This window comes from Spermophilus citellus (assembly GCF_964194105.1).
Source record: "Spermophilus citellus genome assembly, chromosome: 12".
NCBI classification, from domain to species: Eukaryota; Metazoa; Chordata; class Mammalia; order Rodentia; family Sciuridae; genus Spermophilus; species Spermophilus citellus.
The window spans coordinates 16,279,624-16,298,401 of NC_138198.1; the positions used below are offsets into that span (position 1 = coordinate 16,279,624).

Consider the following 18,778-nt stretch of genomic DNA (forward strand, 5'->3'; position numbering starts at 1 on the left):
ACCACTGAGCCACACTCCAGCCCTTTTTGTTTCTTATTTTGAGATAAGGTCTTGCTATTTTGCTGAGGCTAACTTTGAATTGGGCCATTCTCCTGCCTCAGCCTCCTGAGGAGCTGTGAGTACAGGCATACTTGTACATCTAAAAAAGGAGAAGGGACTGGTAATTGATTGATAATTGGTATTGTTTTCTCATTTCCCAATGACTTCAATGGTCTCTCTGGATCCTGGTGGGGGTAGGATTCTTGAGAAGACCTCATTAGAGTCCTACTTGACTGTGTGCCTGAAGCTCCATGAAGCTGTCTGCAGGATCACCAAACGCCTGAGGTTTTACGAGATCCCTGCCTTGTCTGCTGAGATCATTTGCAGAATCATTGGACTTAGACCTCCAGTGGTGAGTGGGATTTATGTACCAAATGTCATGCCCAGGAGAGGTCTGAGACTCCATGCAGTCTGATTTGTAAGGGAACTTGGGGTATTTTGGGAATCCTGGATGAGACAGAGTGGTCAAGTCAGCTGTCAGGTATTTATTTGGCACCTCCTAGATGCTGGGTTCTGTTTTGTGCAGACTACACACTTAGCTCTTAGCCTCACAAAAAAGATGACCCATTCTTTGTCCTTGATTCTATTGTTCACAGAAAACTAGGGCCTGTTTCCCCCTAAAAAAGCATATATCTATGCCTCATCTTCCCTGCCAGAACCCTTCTCTTCATGTTGCAACACAACATGGCAGCAGAGCCCATGTCCTGCTGCCCTGCTCAGGCCCCTGTGCCCCTCAGCCTGAAGTCATCCACCCCCTCATGCCCCAGAGGGAACCTGACTTTGATTTCTACCACTGGAGATGCTCTGCCCTTGGCCTTCACACTCAGTTCTAGCAGCTGGGACCACAGGTGCCCCCCACACCTGGCTATTGCTATCTTTTCTGTAAGATATCCCTGTGATGTTTACTTGTCCCTGTGGCTGTCACTTAATACATGGGTTTTGCAGGTCTGGCGGCGGCTGGTGGGAATAAACTTTCCTGCAGAGCATGGCTGGAAGGAGTCGCTGCTGGGGGACATGGAAGGGAGGCTCAAGCAGGTACCAGACAGGAGGGACACCCTCAGAGTGGTGATGAGCCCAGACCATTGGCAGGACCTCGGGCTACGAGCAGTGCAGTGTGTGCAAGCCCTGGGATCCACCCCAGCTTTGCATTTTTCTTTCGGATCAGGCCTCTGCAGTTTGACTACAGAAACATTTCAGAGTTCTAGTGTGACGTTCTTGAGAAGAGCCAGGGAATGGGATTGTGCTGTCACTGGGCCCCTAGACATGTGTCATAAAGCACTTTATGTGCAGATGCTCCAAGGGACCTGCAGGTGGCAGCAGCCTTATTAAACACAATGACATGGAGAAAACACACACAATCAAAAATGCCCTTCATTTTGAATGAAACCCAGGAAAATTGGTTTCTACATGACTGTTTTATAAGGATCTGATCAAATGGATCTTTTTAGCAAGACAAAAGCGAGGAAAAATGGCTCATTTTTCAAAATTTGCATGTTTTTGCAAGCTGCTGTTCTGGCTGCTTTTTTGTAGCATGGGAAGAGACTAACTTGGTTTCATCTTTGCTCCTCTGGTGACGGGCAGGGAGGACATGCTTAGTGTAGGGCAGGGAGGAGGGGAGTCAGAATAACCACTCACACCCCACCCACCTCTGTGTTTGCAGGAGAGGCCTCTCTCCCAGATCTCTGCCTTCTGCAGCCCTCACTGGGATGCCGCTGGCCTCAAGGACAGTGTGGCCAGGAGCTTTGAGAAGTGTGTCATAGAAGCTGTGAGCTCTGCCTGCCAGGTGACCAGTCTATTCTTGAGAAACCTGCTTGGGTTCATAGCTGCTTGTTGACATGGCCAGCTCCAGGACCTAAGTGCTTGCCAGTTCCAGGGCCTCTGCTGATCAGGATTGGGTCCTAGGTGTCCCCTCCCTGGCTTGGGCCTCATGTGATCCAGTGCTCTCTACCCACTCCTTGAGATGAAACTTGGCTTCCTGCTTCAGAGGCAGCCATGCTTGCTATGCAAAACCACAACCATGCTCACATGCCTTGGTGCAGGTTATCTGGTGGGCTATGCCTCCAACTGCCCATTGTGATTGTTGCTGCTGGTTTATTATGGTTTGTTAACTCCTGCCCAATAGGTATACAGGAAAGGACCCCAAAGGTTGATAAAGCATCTATGGAAGGAAGCTTATGAAGATAAATAGACTCCATCCTTGTTGGTGTAGAGCGCTTGCCCAGCATGTGCAAGGCCCTGGATTCTATTCCCAAAACTGCAGAAAAAGGGTGAAAAGATTCTATCAGTTCACTTAGCTTTTTTTCTGCAAAGTGGTATAGGTTCTGTCTTACCTCGTGACAGGAGTAGTCCCCACACAATACAACTGTGGCTCCCCGATGGCCCCAGCACCCTGCTCTGTTTCCTACAGGACACCTCATGCCCTGCATAGGCCTCACCTTCATTGTTGGCCAGTGGATTCCCAAGAATTAGAAGTCCCTTCTTCCAAGGAAACAGATTCTCATCTTTTTACATGAATAATACTTTCTAAGGCTTTCATTTGCTCTTTGCTCAGTGATTTAGTAACATGATAGTCACATGTCCTGTCGCTCACCCTTGGAAGCCACACTTAGGTAGTGGGATGTGTTTGCAGGTGTGGGTACCACCAGCACAGTCTACCTGGCAACATTCTCATCAGCTCAGAAAGAAAGCACAGCTCTTCAGCTGCCATGTCCACCCTCCACCATGCTGACCCAGACCCCTCCCCAGCAGCACCTAATCCCCTTCGTCCTCCACAGACTGCTCAGGAATGAAATCACATAGGCTGTGGCCTTAAGCACATGGCTTCATTGAGTGTGTATTTAAGGTCCTCCATGCTGGAGCACCTATCAGTACTTTGTCCTGTTTCATGGCTACATGTTGCTCATCATATGGACACAGTGTGCTTTTATGTTCCGTTTGTCCCCTGATGGATATCCAAGCTCTCCCTGACTGATGCCTGTTATAAATCTGCTGCCTGTTATAAATCTGATTCTGACAGGGATGGCTTTGAATCTGTAGGTCAGTTTGGGGAGTGTTGACCTCTTAAAGATGTCACATCTCATGGTCTCTGAACCACCATGCACAGGTTCTTGTGGACATGCTATTCATGCTGTCTATGGTTATGGTGAAGTGGCTGGATCACTTAGTACCTGTGTGACTTGAAGGACTGTCTGGCCCATTCCCACACTGGCAGGACCATTTCCATGTCAGTTGCCGGCTTCGGAGGGTCCTGACTTCTCCACACCCCACAGCTTTTGCTCTCAGACGTGGGAAGTACAGTCTGGTGGTCTGGAGTGGTTTCTCTAATGACTCTGATATCTATGACCTCGGGTACCTTCTCATATGTTTATTGGCTATTTCTTTTTGTGATGTCTTTGGAAAAATGTCTGTTCAGATCTTTAGCCCATTTTGTTCATTGGGCTGTAGTCTTTTCTTTATTGTGGCTTAAAGAGTTCTTTGGATAATCAGGTGCAAATCTCCTGTCAGATATGTGATCTGCCAGTATTTTCTCCCATTCTCTGGATTGTTTTCACTCTTGGTGGTTTTTTTAGAAGCACACGGACTTTTAAATTTTTTTTCTCTCTTTCTCTTTGTGATAGTAGAGATTGAAACCAGGGGTGATCTATCACTCAGCTACATCTCTAGCCCTTTTTGTTTTTTATTTTGAGACACAGTCTTACAAAGTTGCCCAGGTTGACCTCAAACTTGTAACCTTCCTGCCTCAGCTTCCTGAGTAGCTGGGATTACAGGTGTGCTCCACCACTCCTGGGAAGGTTTTAACTTTTGGTGAAATTCAATGTGTCTATATTCTTTTTTCTTTTGTTGCTAGTACTTTTGACATCAAAGAATCTAATGCTAAATTCTAGGTCATCAAGATTTACCTGTGTCTTCCTCTAAAAGGTTTTTGTTTTGTTTTGCTTTTGGCACCAGTGTTAAACCTAGGACCATATACTAAGCATGTGCTCTGTCATGGAGCAACCCCCTCTGAAAGCTCTAGAGTGTTAGTTCTTAACATTAATTCCTTTTTCTACGTGGTATGAGGTAAGGGTCCAGGTACATTCTCTTATATGTGGAGATCCAGCTGTTTCAGACCATTTGAGGAAGGCACTGTACTTCACTCCTTGAGTGATCTTGGCACTCTTATCAAAAAGTCTGTTGACCGCAGCTGTGAGGGTTCACCTCACATCTGTCCATGTCTCCACTGCCATTTCGTTCAAGTAGGTTGTAAAATTAAGAAGCATGTATTTTCCTGATTCATTATCCTCTTTGACATTGTTTGCTCTTCTGGATCCCTTGGGATTCCCTATGAATTTTGGAATCAGTTTGTCAATTTCTGCAAGGAAAGCAGCTGGGATTCTGACAGGGATGGCTTTGAATCTGTAGGTCAGTTTGGGGAGTGTTGACCTCTTAAAAATGTCACATCTCATGGTCTCTGAACCTAGAATGTCTCCCCATTTATATTGGTCTTTAATTTCTTTCAACAATGGTTTGCGGTTTGCAAATAGTGAGGTCTGCATTTCTTTTGTGAAATTTATTCCTAAGTTCTTTATTCCTTTGCTATTGTGACCAATTATATTCTCAGGGCTGAGGTTGTGGTGCATGGTAGAGCGCTTGCCTAGCACATACGAGACACTGGGTTTGATCCTCAGCACCACATAAAAAAATAAAAAAAGTAAAGATATTGTGTTCATCTACAACTAAAAAAATTTTTTTAAATTATTTTCTCAATTTTGTTTTCAGATTGTTCATCACTAGCACTTGGAAACAGGGCTGCACCTCATCTCTGTGACCTGCAGCTTGGCAGGCTTGTTTCTTGGCTCTAGCAGAGCATACATGGGAGAATAATTTCTTTGAGGTTTCAGTGTAGATGAACATGTTATCTGCCTTTGAGGATAGTACTTCCTTTCCAATCCCAATACATTTTTTTCCCTTTTTCATGCCTAATTGCCCCGGATAGCAACTCTGGGGCTGACAAAGGAGTGAAATTGGCCATCCTGGTCTTGTTCTTGGAGTTTTGTTTGATACGTGTTCTGCATCTATTAAAATGATTGTGTCACTTTTTTTCTATTGGTGTGATGTATTCATGTTTTTAAGTCTGTATATGTGACACTAGAGATTGGACCCAGGGGTGCTTTATCTCTGAGCCACATTGCCAGCACTTTTTGTTTTTCATTTTGAGCCAGAGCCTCACTAAGTTGCTGAATCTAGCCTCCAACTTTTGATCCTCCTGCCTCAGCCTAGCCAGCTGCTGGGATTACAGGCATGTGTCAGCACACCAGGCTTATTAACTGATTTTTGATGCTAAAACATGGTTTTATTCCTGGGATATATCTCACTTCCCCATGGTCTATAACTTTTTATTTATTGCTAGTTAATGTTTTCTTTTATCCTTTTAAATGTCAAAAAGTATCTGTTGTTAGTTCACCCAGTGTTTTGTACTGATTACTGAAACTTTTTTTTTTTGTAAAAATGTGAACCCAAAGAAGAAGAGTGTTTTGTTTCTTGGTGAAGCATCAGAAGGAGAATTGTAGTGTCTGTGGTGTTTGAGGGCAGCTCAGGATATAAAACGTACAACATAGTAAAGTTTTCCTCATGTTGCTTTTGGTATTTTTCTTTGCAGGCAAGTCTAAGAGAAATACAGAAGCTGGCAGTGAGCTGGGAGGGCATGTGACTTGGGGTTGTTGGGATATGTTCATTCGTTCGCGTGCATCTTCAAATCTCTGGCACCTCACATGTGGAATCAGGCCACAGGGGAATGGATATGCTCTAGGAAACATTAAGTATTTTACATTTTCTGTTCTTTTTCTTTTTGCAGTATGAGGATGAAACCTAGGGCCTCCGAAAAGCTAAACTCCCCCTTTATCAGGGGGATATCCCAAGCCTCTCTTCTCTGTGTGTTTTTTTTTTGGAGGGACTATAAAGCTAGCTTCAGTAGATTTATGAAATGCTCTTGGGTGCTAACTTGTGTCATTAAAAAACAAATCAGTAAAATCTTCTAAATTCTCTCTTTTAATTCATTTTAGTCTCAGATCAGTGTCCTAGAGGGAGTCTCTTGTCATGATTTGCAGAAATTTGGCAGCCTCGTGTCTGCTGTGATCACCAAGTCCTGGCCCAGGAACAACAGAGAAGGCCTGGATGAGATTCTTGAATACCTGCTTACGGGGCCAGATGTGAAGCAGCTCTTCAAGTTGTAGGGCTGGTTGGAGTTGCTGTCCTTCCTTGGGCAATAGAACAGGGCAAGGTACTTGACCTGACCCTCAGCCTGCATGTGCTGAGGTTTGGTAAAGGCAGGATGGGCAGAGGTGCCCAGGCAGGTGATAGGCATAAAGAGCATCTAGCACCAGAGCCATTTTCTGCTGAGTGCCTGCTGAATACCTGCTCCTGGGGGGACACACTGTCCTTGAAGCAGCCCCTTGAAAGTCCCCAAGGCTGGGGCTGGGGATGTGGCTCAAGCGGTAGTGCGCTCACCTGGCATGCGTGCGGCCCGGGTTCGATCCTCAGCACCACATACAAACAAAGATGTTGTGTCCACCGATAACTAAAAAAAAATAAATATTAAAATTCTCTCTCTCTCTCTCTCTCTCTCTCTCTTAAAAAAAAAAAGAAAGAAAGTCCCCAAGGCCCTTGATTTCCAGTTGAGGGAATGGAAGTGCCCAGGGCAGGTTGCTTACCCAGGGTGTTGGAGACTTACTATTTCAAAGATAACAAGTGTTTGGAACTCAAATCCAAGCCCAGCTTGCCTCCCTGTGAAGCCCATCTGTCACAGGTTGAGACCAATATTGATAACTAACAAAACATGAAGTGACTCTTCAGCCATTGCCTTCCCAAGTGTTGTGCATTGATTGCCCTGGAAATGATGGTGCAGGTTTATGCATAAAATTGCTAGATTCAGATCTTGTAGTGGAAAAACTCTGGGTGTGGCAATAAAAACCCAGGGCAGATGATTGTCTGAGCCAAACCAGTTGTGTCCTTCCATGCCAGGAGACAAATAGGAGTAGCATGTGGTCCTGAAGGTGGCTGCTGTGTGCACGGGCCACAGTAATCTGTTGGGGAAGACTATATCGTGTTACACTCCACATACTCAGCAGTATGCATCTAAGGCTCCTCCTTGTCTTTTCCTGGCTTCATGGTTCTGTTACTTTTATAACTGAGCAAAGCTCCCTTGTCTGGATGTGCCTGGGTTGGTCCATTCTCCCACTGAAGTTCATCTCAGCTGTGTCCATGTTTTTGTAATTATGAATGAAAGTCTGTATGTGTGAAGCTGGGGACTGAACCAGGGCCTCATGCCTGCGAGCCTAGCACCCCACCATCAAGCTGCATCCCAACCCTCTGCTATCTTTGCTTTTAATGGTAAAGATAAACTTGCTCTTCTTATACTACTCTATGGGCCTCATATTACTGTGAGATAAATAGTCTGGCAGTTAAACTAAGCACATTTTAAATTGTTGCCCTCTAAGTTGCTCCAAAAGCTCATGTTCCAGGCTTTGATTCTCAGACAGGCATAGGCAGAGCATGAAGCTTCAGCGTGGATCTGTCTCCTTCCTGGGTGTTATGCAGATGCTTCACTGCACCCATGGAGTGGCCTCTTATGTGTGAGCTTGTCCTGTTGCAGTTTATTTTTGTACTACTGCAGGGATTCCCAAGACAGGTGAATTGCAAAGGACATCATGTGTAGTCCAAGAAATATGTTCACTGTAGCATGGACTCAGACCTTCAACCTTGAGCACTGTGGTTCTCCTGGCTGACTTTGGCCATTGGGAGGGTCTCCTCCTCCCAGTCAGGAGATGCACTAGGGTAAGACCTGAACCTTACAGGTACATGCACAGATGAATGAGGAGACATCAGCACATCTGGAAACAAAACTCACTGCTGCCAGAGCCACGTGGGCATGGGGCTGGTGTGAGGTTCTAAAAACAAGGAGAGGGGGATGCCCCCTCTCCTTGTTTTTAGAACCTCACACCAGCCGTGGACCATGACTATTCCATGGTTTTGGCACAGGTTTCTGTAGCTGGTGGAATTGCATTTCTTGTCTTGTCATTAACTTTTTCCCCTTTTTCATTGTGTTTAGTTTGAATTCAACCAGCTCACTGTACTCCTTATCTTCTCAGGGACAGATGAGAAGCTCTTAGCCAACATCACAGAGGACGCCAAGAGGTTGATGGCTGCTGCCAGCTCTGTCTTCGCAGAGGTTGCTGGTGATGTCCTGAATGGGTCCATATTGGTCAGACGGTTGGAGCTGATCCTGAAGCACAAAAGTCAGTTTCTGGACCTGTGGCAGTTAGGTGAGCTGAGGCCAGGCTTGTAAGAAGCCCGTGTTCACATGTGTGCTGGTTGTCCTTATCCATGCCACTGAGTGGAGGCCTCTCTGTCCTTCTGGTGGTGACTGTGGGGGCACTCCTAGGAAGAAAAAGGGGTGCCATGAAGTTTGTTTCCTTTGGCTGACTTTGTCATTATTTTCCAGAGAGAGAAAATTTTTCGTTGCAAGAGAAAAAATGTGATATGGAAGAGACACTGGACTGGAGGATGGATGAAGTCATGTTTCTGAAGAGAGAGAAGAGACAGGTGGACAGCCTCCTGAGGCTGCGTGGGAAGGTGAAGCACCTCGTCCAAGGTACTGCTCCCGCAGTCACGCTGGGCCACCCTCAAGAGCTATAATGGGGACAGAAGCAGGCCACAAATAGTGGGCCTTATTTGGCAGGGAGAAGCTTTTAAAACATGTTCTTAGCCCAGTTTTCAATGCATTTGCCCAGGGAAGCAGCTTCAGCTTGTACATTCTTGTTGTGTACCTCCACGCCCATAGACATCTGCAATTTCCTAGTGTCACTGTCCTGGCTGGCTTCCCATGGAGGAGAGGCGTAGATCTTTCTCCAGTCTGTGCCCTGCACATGAGGCTTCTTGCTGCTCTGTCACTCCCAGTGGTGTCCTGAGTTACTGGCACATTCTTCAGGGTTAGGTCTTCGCCATGGTGTGAACACAGGATTCACAAGCGGACCGTGCCATGGACCATGACTATTCCACGGTTTTGGCACAAGATTTCTGTAGCTGGTGGAATTGCATTTCTTGTCTTGTCATTAACTTTTCCCCCTTTTTCATTGTGTTTAGTTTGAATTCAACCCCGAACTATATCAGCTGTATGAGTGGATGTCTCTGAAAAGTCTCCCAGACTAAGGGCTTATTTTCCCTGGTGGGGAGGTGGCCCTCAATCTCCCCTTGCCTCGCAGGGTTGCCTTGTGCCTCGGGCTGGTAGGACAAGTCCTGCATCCATGGCCTGCACTTGAATCCTGTTTGACAGAGGGTGGCATCTGCTGCTTGCTGGGATGGGGGCACAGGAGGCCAGATACAGAACTGTGCCCCTGCTGTAGTTTGATCATTTGGCTGGGGACAGAGTTTCCTTCAGAGTGCTGCTTGAGTGCTGCATTGGGCCATCAGATGCAGCCTCACTACTGATCCTCTGTGTGAGGCTTATTGTCCTTCCCGGGATGCTCTGGAGAGCTCTCTGGCCCTGGTGTCCTGAAGATGTCATAAAACTGTGCTTGACTGTTGATCTCTTTTCCATCTCCAGGACTGGGCACTGGCAGATCTTTGTCAGCTGGAGATCTAGTCTTAGAACTCTAGGGAGTTCTCATGAATTGGTTTATTGTGGTTTCCTTCTTGCTGGTTTCACATCAGCAGCTGCTGGGCCTGCTGGAACAGTTGCCTGATTCTCATAACATCTCTCCTGTTTGGGCTTCGCTTCCTGAGCCTTCTCCTCAACCTTCTTGTGCAGCCTTGGCATTGAACTCTTCATTTCAGCACTCACATATATTTAATTTGAAGACACTCCCTTTTTTCTTTTTCTTTTTCTTTCTTTCTTTTTTTTTTTTTTGGTACCAGGTATTGGTACCAAAAACCCTCTGAACTCTGAACTCAAGTGCACTTAAACACCGAGCCACATCCCCAGCCCTATTTTGTATTTTATTTATTTAGAAATAAAGAAATAAAAAATAAAATAAATCAAATATTTCTTTTTATTGGTTCTTTTTAGTTATACATAGAAATAGAATATACTGGCATAAGTTTAAAAGCATGGAATATAATTTGTTCTAATTCATCCCCAGTATTTTTCTTTACCTTAATTTCCTCCCATTCCTTGTTCCCTTCCCTCTACTCTACTGATCATTTTGTTATTTACTTAAGAGTTTTTTAAAATTAGTTTCTTGTGGATATACATGATGGTGAGATTCACTGTGGTATATTCATGGTATATACACACAGGTATATAGGAAATTTAGGTTGCATTCATTCCACTGACTTTTCCTATCCCTTCTCTCCTCCCTTATATTCATTCATCTTTGTCTGCTCTTCTGATCTTTGATTATTTTTAATGCCCCCCCCCCCGATTTTGGATTAGTTTCCACATATCAGACATAATATTCAACCTTTAACTTTTGGACTGTGGCTTATTTAACTTATGATAGTCTCGATTTCCACTCATTAACCAAAAAAATACCATAAAACCATTTTTCTTTATAACTGAGTAATTGTAACACTCCATTGTGTACATTTACCACATTTTTGAGAGAGAGAGAGAGAGAGAGAGAGAGAGAGAGAGAGAGTGATTATTTTTTTTGTAGATGGACACAACACAATGCCTTTATTTTATTTTTTTATATGGTGCTGAGAATCAAACCCGGTCTCACCCGTGCTAGGGGAGTGCTCTACCGCTGAGCCACAATCCCAGCCCCCTACATTTTCTTTATTCATTTGTCCAAGGGCACTGAGGTTGGCTCCATTGCTTATCTATTGTGAATTGAGCTACTATAAACATCGATGTGGTTGAATCCCTGTAGTATGCTGATTTTTTTTTTGAGATTGCATTTTGTTGGTTCTTTTTAGTTACACATGAGAGTAGTATTTTGACGTTCATTTTTATTCAACACTGATACATTACTATTTCTTCAGTTGATGCACATCATAGGATATGAATTTCATCCTCAAGTTCACAAATTTCTAGGCATTTGGTTCACTTTCAATCACTTCCTGCTTCAGAACACATGTATTCCTCCACGTTTCTTGACTGGTCTTTTCATGAGACTTCTTTCCAAACACATTCTTTTCCATTTCCATAATCCCTGAAAGCTAGAAGATCCTGGAATAACATATTTCAAACACTGAAAGAAAATGGGCTCCAACCAAGAATCGTGTATCCGGCGAAATTAAGCTTCAGGATGGAAGATGAAATTAAAACCTTTCACGATAAACAAAAGTTAAAAGAATTCGCAGCTAGAAAACCATCTCTTCAAAAAATCCTTGGCAAAACATTACAGGAAGAGGAAACTGAAAATAACATTGAAAACCATCAGTGGGAGATAGGACAGTAAAGGGGGGAAAGTAACCAAAGAGGAAAACTAATCAGGTTTAGTAACATAAATAAACAAATATGACTGGAGGAACAAACCTAATCTCAATAATAACCCTAAATGTTAATGGCTTAAACTCACCAATTAAGAGACACAGGCTAGTCGAATGGATCACAAAACAAGATCCAACAATATGTTGCCTACAGGAGACGCATTTGATAGGAAAAGATATACATAGACTGAAGGTGAAAGGCTGGGAAATTTCAAACTATATTACAAAGCAATAGTGACAAAAACAGCATGGTACTGGTACCAAAACAGGCGGGTGGACCAATGGTTTAGAATAGAGGACACAGAGACTGATCCACAAAGTTACAACTATCTTATATTTGATAAAGGGGCTAAAAGCATGCAATGGAGGAAGGATAGCATCTTCAACAAATGGTGTTGGGAAAACTGGAAATCCATATGCAACAAAATGAAACTGAACCCCTTTCTCTCGCCATGCACAAAAGTTAACTCAAAATGGATCAAGGAACTGGATATCAAACCAGAGACTCTGCATCTGATAGAAGACAAAGTTGGATCCGATCTACAAATTGTGGGGTCGGGCTCCAAATTCCTTAATAGGACACCCATAGCACAAGAGTTAACAACAAGAATCAACAAATGGGACTTAATTAAACTTAAAAGTTTTTTCTCAGCAAAAGAAACAATAAGAGAGGTAAACAGGGAGCCTACATCCTGGGAACAAATCTTTACTCCTCACACTTCAGATAGAGCCCTAATATCCAGAGTATACAAAGAACTCAAAAAATTAGACAATAAGACAACAAATAACCCAATCAACAAATGGGCCAAGGACCTGAACAGACACTTCTCAGAGGAGGATATACAATCAATCAATAAGTACATGAAAAAATGCTCACCATCTCTAGCAGTCAGAGAAATGCAAATCAAAACCACCCTAAGATACCATTTCACTCCAGTAAGATTGGCAGCCACTATGAAGTCAAACAACAATAAGTGCTGGAGAGGTTGTGGAGAAAAGGGTACACTTGTACATTGCTGGTGGGACTGCAAATTGGTGCGGCCAATTTGGAAAGCAGTTTGGAGATTCCTGGGAAAGATGGGAATGGAACCACCATTTGACCCTGCTATTGCCCTTCTCGGACTATTCCCTGAAGACCTTAAAAGAGCATGCTACAGGGATACTGCCACATCAATGTTCATAGCAGCACAATTCACAATTGCTAGACTGTGGAACCAACCCAGATGCCCCTCAGTAGATGAATGGATAAAAAAAATGTGGCATCTATACACAATGGAGTACTATGCAGCAATAAAAAATGACAAAATCATAGAATTTGCAGGGAAATGGATGGCACTAGAGCAGATTATGCTTAGTGAAGCTAGCCAATCCCTAAAAAACAAATACCAAATGTCGTCTTTGATATAATGAGAGCAACTATGAACAGAGCAGGGAGGAAGAGTAGGAAGAAAAGATTAACATTAAACAGAGACATGAGATGGGAGGGAAAGGGTGAGAGAAGGGAAATTGCATGGAAATGAAGGGAGACCCTCATTGCTATACAAAATTACATACAAGAGGTTGTGAGGGAATGGGAAAATAAACAAGGAGAGAAATGAATTACAGTAGATGGGGTAGAGAGAGAAGTGGGGAGGGGAGGGGAGGGGGGATAGTAGGGGATAGGAAAGGTAGCAGAATACAACAATTACCAATAGGACATTATGTAAAAATGTGGAAGTGTAACCGATGTGACTCTGCAAGCTGCATTTGGGGTAAAATTGGGGGTTCATAACCCACTTCAGTCCAATGTATGAAGTGGGTTATGTCAAGAGCTTTGTAATGTTGTGAACAACCAATAAAAAAATATATATATATAAATTAAAAAAAAAAAAAGAAAAAAAAAGGCTGGGAAAAATCATTCCACTCATATGGACTGCGGAAACAAGCAGGAGTGTCCATACTCATATCAAACAAAATAGATTTCAAGCCAAAATTAATCAAAAAGGATAAAGAGGGACACTGCATACTGCTCAAGGGAACCATACACCAACAAGACATAACAATCATAAATATATATGCCCCAAACAATGGTGCACCTACGTTCATCAAGCAAACTCTTCTCAAGTACAAGAGTCTAATAGACCACCATACAATAATCATGGGAGACTTCAACACACCTCTCTCACCACTGGACAGATCTTCCAAACAAAAGTTAAATAAGGAAACTATAGAACTCAACAACACAATTAACAACCTAGACTTAATTGACATATATAGAATATACCACCCAACATCAAGTAGTTACACATTTTTCTCAGCAGCACATGGATCCTTCACAAAAATAGATCATATATTATGTCACAGGGCAACTCTTAGACAATATAAAGGAGTAGAAATAATACCATGCATCCTATCTGATCATAATGGAATGAAACTGAAAATCAACGATAAAAGAAGGAAGGAAAAATCATGCACCACGTGGAGAATGAACAATAGGTTACTGAATGACCAATGGGTCATAGAAGACATCAAGGAGGAAATTAAAAAATTCTTAGAGATAAATGAAAACACTGACACAACATATCGGAATCTATGGGACACATTGAAAGCAGTTTTAAGAGGAAAATTCATTGCTTGGAGTTCATTCCTTAAAAAAAGAAAAAAACCAACAAATAAATGATCTCATACTTCATCTCAAAATCCTAGAAAAAGAAGAGCAAAATAACAGCAAAAGAAGTAGAAGGCAAGAAATAATTAAAATCAGAGCTGAAATTAATGAAATTGAAACAAAAGAAACAATTGAAAAAATTGACAAAACCAAAAGTTGGTTCTTTGAAAAAATAAATAAAATTGACAGACCCTTAGCCATGCTAACGAAGAGAAGAAGAGAGAGAACCCAAATTACTAGCATACGGGATGAAAAAGGCAATATCACAACAGACACTTCAGAAATACAGAAGATAATCAGAAATTACTTTGAATCCTTATACTCCAATAAAATAGAAGATAGTGAAGGCATCGATAAATTTCTTAAGTCATATGATCTGCCCAGATTGAGTCAGGAAGATATAGACAACCTAAACAGACCAATAACAATAGAGGAAATAGAAGTTCCTGTTTTCTTCCTGAATCCTGGCCATTCTTCAGAATAGGCTCATGGTTTTGTGTTTAAGATAGGTACCACCTCCAAGCTCGGTGACATGGCCATGTACTGGATAGCTGAATGGAATGGTGAGCATCTCAGAAAACTCAGCTATCAGTGTGACCAGTAAAGCCTCCCTGGAGAAACCCTGCTTTGGGTCTTTTGCTTACCTATTGTTCTGTTGCCCTGAATGTCAGGAAGGCCTTTGCCTCAGGGCACCCCTTTGTGAAGCCTGAAGAAAACAGTTTTCAAATGGAAATGAATGGGCATCACCTGTGGCTCTTTGCTTACTGTCTTTGCAAAGGGATGTGTCTGAATCAGCCTCTTGGCCCTGCGTGAGGCTGTGGCTTAGATTGTCAGCACCTGACGGATCCAAAGAGAGATCCCATGTGTGCATCGAAAGCCAAATTGACACAAAAGCAGTCATTGTGGATGAAGTCTCTCGCCTTCCTCTGCAAGGTTCCTGACCTCCATTAAGTGAGAATAGGGATCCTACGGGCCAAAGAGTTCTTCAAAGCACTGCAGAGGCTAGCCCATAGGTGCTTGGGTTTTCTCATGACTCCAATTCACATAAAGAATCTGTACCCAGCAGTCAGTAGGCCTCCAATTGGAGAAGCAGAGCAGTACTAACGGCAGGCCTATTGGACCACTCCAGGTTCACAGGAAGGGTGTCCAGGCCACCCTGACATTAGGCAAATGAGGGGCAAGGGAGCTTATTGTGGACACTGTCTTGGGCTGTGCCGCTCATGGAAACCTCCAGCCAGAAGTTATGATGAGTGTCTATATGGAAGAAGATGCGGGCCATGTGTCAGTGTTTTGGTTTGAATTGTGGTCATTGGTGTGGCGGTGGGAAGAGATGACTGGGTCCACCTGGGCTTGAACTCTGGTGTGATTCCCCTTGGAGACTGAGTTCTGGAACTGAGCTCAGAGAAGTATTGCCGTGAATTGTGTAGGGATTTGAGGAGGCCATGCATGAGAGTCGCCCTTGGAAACTGAGATCTAGGCCCAGGCTGGCTTTCCACAGAGCACTGGGAATCTCAGCCCGGATATCACATGATTTTATTCTTAAAGACCTGGCAGCCATAGTGGAGAGTCAAAACACACATGGACCTCACATTTGTAGACCTCAATGGGCCTGGCTTCATGTGACCTTTTGGCCACTCTTTGGGAAGCCTTGTTTGTGAGAGTTCTCCAGAGCTTTCGTTGAAATGAGCTTGCTCACCATTGAATGGTTCCTGAAGGCATGGAAACCCACAGTGCCTCCAACTTCATCCTTTAAAAATGGCTAGCTGGATAAATACCATGAGATTTTTGAAATTCCCATGACCAGGTGGCACTGGAGAACCTTTGGATGTCCTGTTGCTGATCATGAGTGTACCAGACAGTGCCTTGATTGAGTGGGTTTCATGAAAATGGTGTAAAACAGAGATGCCAGTAAGTTGGGGCCTGCTGAGTAGCGGGCCTAGAGCAGTGGTGTGCAGGTGTGTGATAGAACATCTGTGGTGGGGCCATGTGGATCTGCCATTGGCTTCCAAATGCCTTGTGACTGACATGGTGCAGCGAGCAGACCCTTCTATGTAAAGGCATCTTGTTATATGGAGAGGTTTCAGGGCAGTGTTCAGAATCAGGTTGCTATGGTCAAGGGGGCAAGCTCTGTGGGATAGAAGCCTGGCTGGTGCATTCTCCTAGGACCTTGACCCACCACACGTGACAGAACTCCCTCCAGCACTGTGTCCCAGTTGAACTCCTTGTATTTCCTGAAGCAAATTCCAAACTCCCAGTGCAGCAGCAAGAAACACCACGAAAAGTGGAGGATGACCAAATGGCTTCACAGTCCACACAGGGAGACACTTAGACCCCAGTGGCCACAGTTTACCTGCAAAGAGAGAATTCAGCACTTCTGCCTCATGTTCATTGGAAAATCAGAAACCATGTCCTCCAGGTCACATAGATGGAGACCCATCTTTGATGGTCTCACTACAAAGGAAGCTAAAGCTCCTGACAACAACATGTATTTCAAGTGCCCAACCTCAGAGGCAGTTTCTCACAAAGTCTTTAGGCCAGCAGAGCTCCATGTTTTTGGAGTGTTTACTCTGTCCCTTACTTATGGAACCTCCTCTACCACTTCGAAGGTTGTGAACTCCTGAGCATTTTCCATTCCACATACGTATTCACAGCTTTTCTAACTCTTCTCCTCGAATTGCGTCTCACTTGTTGCGAAGGTAATGTCTAGGCATTGTTCGGGATGAGAGTGGGAAGATTTTTTTGTAGCACATATTGGCCTAAACATTGGATTCATTTTCCTATTTTCCGTTCGAAATACTGAATCCCTGACACTAACCCATACCCTACTAGATTGTGACTACGAATACTAATATGATGGAGAAAAATAATTCAAACAGAATAGAAATACAGGCAGTTCAGAGCAGGCCTGGTGTATAGTTGGACTGGCCTTTGGCATTATAAAGGGTAGGTGTTATAAATCTAGTCCAATTTAATAGAAATAGTTCTCCATGTGTTTTGAATGTTAACAAATATGTGAATTCCTGTCTCCCTTTCTCTGTAGCCTATTCAGCATCATGCATTTTTACATGCCCATATAGAATCCTACCTCCTATCCCACGTCCATTCTTGTGAGGTGGCTGACTTGGCAGATACAAACTGTGAGAAGAGATCACTCCTCCTAAACGCTGTTGGAACTGAAAATTCAACCTCCAGGTGAGCTTCCCACTTGAACAACATGATACATAAATACATGTTCAGTAAAATAAATATTTTTGGATCTGTGGATGATAAATATTTCATGATGAATTTCGATTGGCATATATATTTCTACTCTTTAATGTCTGTGTTTGTGTGTGTGTTTTTCTTTTGTGTGTATATATATATATATATATATATATATATATATATATATATATACACACACACACACACACACACACACACTCTCCAGATTTTTCAAAATATGAAATGTATGTGTCATATTATATACTCCCTAAATTCATTCATGTTCATATATGTGGATTTATAATCAACTTTTCACAAGATTATTCTCAGAAATAGTCATCCACCTGAAATACATATTTGTTTCCTAGTGCTGAAATCCTAATATTTCTACAGTAACTGACCCAGTTTAACATGAATGCAAGTAGATTCCTATGGGACATAATTGTGTATTTTGACGTTCATTTTTATTCAACACTGGTACATTACTATTTCTTCAGTTGATGCACATCATAGGATATGTATTTCATCCTCAAATTCACAAATTTCTAGGCATTTATTTCCCTTTCAATCACTTCCTGCTTCAGAACACATGTATTCCTCCACGTTTCTTGACTGGTCTTTTCATGAGACTTCTTTCCAAACACATTCTTTTCCATTTCCATAATCCCTTGTGAAGCAAAACTCACACCCCCTTCATGGTAAACCATAACCCCAATATCACCATTAGATGTATAACTGGTTAGAATGAATGGTTGTGTATCAATATTAGATTTCCTATATATTTTCAGATATCAATGCAATCCATTATTTAAATTGGAACCTGTTATACTATTTATTCACAGTATGGTCTATTCATGCATTATCTCTATATTCATAGACCCAGGGTACACCTATTTGTACCCCCAAAGGCTAATTTATATGTCTTCAACATATTACTCCCAGAAATGGTGGAAGAAACACTCATGTCACCTGATCTACATATACATTTTATCACAGTGATATTCTGGACACAAAATGCAAAGGTCACGCTTATGATTGCACCAAAGCCTCATTGGAAAGTGAGCATGGATTACTAAAAACATCCTTGTCCAGGTTGCCTAATGCTCTCAAATGTCAATGCTATTGGTGACTACACATTTGTTTCTTCCTAAGATGATATATTCAACCTCAACCCTGTTGAAAACGTCTAATCCACTCACTCACTTTATACTTTGCCTGATTTCCTAATGTCTCTATTGATATCTGCTTTCCTACATATGTTCCCCAGTTCATCATTGTGACTGACTCTTCACATGTGCTGACGTTTACATTCACTCTCTAACCGACACCCTATTCCTAAAGAACTTTTGGTCCAAATTGCATACTCACTCTTCTTCCAAAACTTACCAACTCTCTTCCTAATCCTACCTACTATCCCTTTTTGACTGGATGTTCTCTTCTACATTCAATCATCCAAGGTCCAAGGTCCTATGCCATTGT

The 18,778-nt window shown here is 42.8% G+C and overlaps 1 long non-coding RNA gene across 1 annotated transcript; it reads left to right on the top strand.

Annotated features, from left to right (window-relative positions):
* The first annotated feature begins 981 nt into the window (after positions 1 to 981).
* On the top strand, positions 982 to 6,244 carry LOC308631930. Its single transcript, XR_014018391.1, has 3 exons — positions 982 to 1,074; positions 1,700 to 1,822; positions 6,081 to 6,244. It is a non-coding gene; the product is annotated as an uncharacterized lncRNA (long non-coding RNA).
* Positions 6,245 to 18,778: the final 12,534 nt, after the last annotated feature.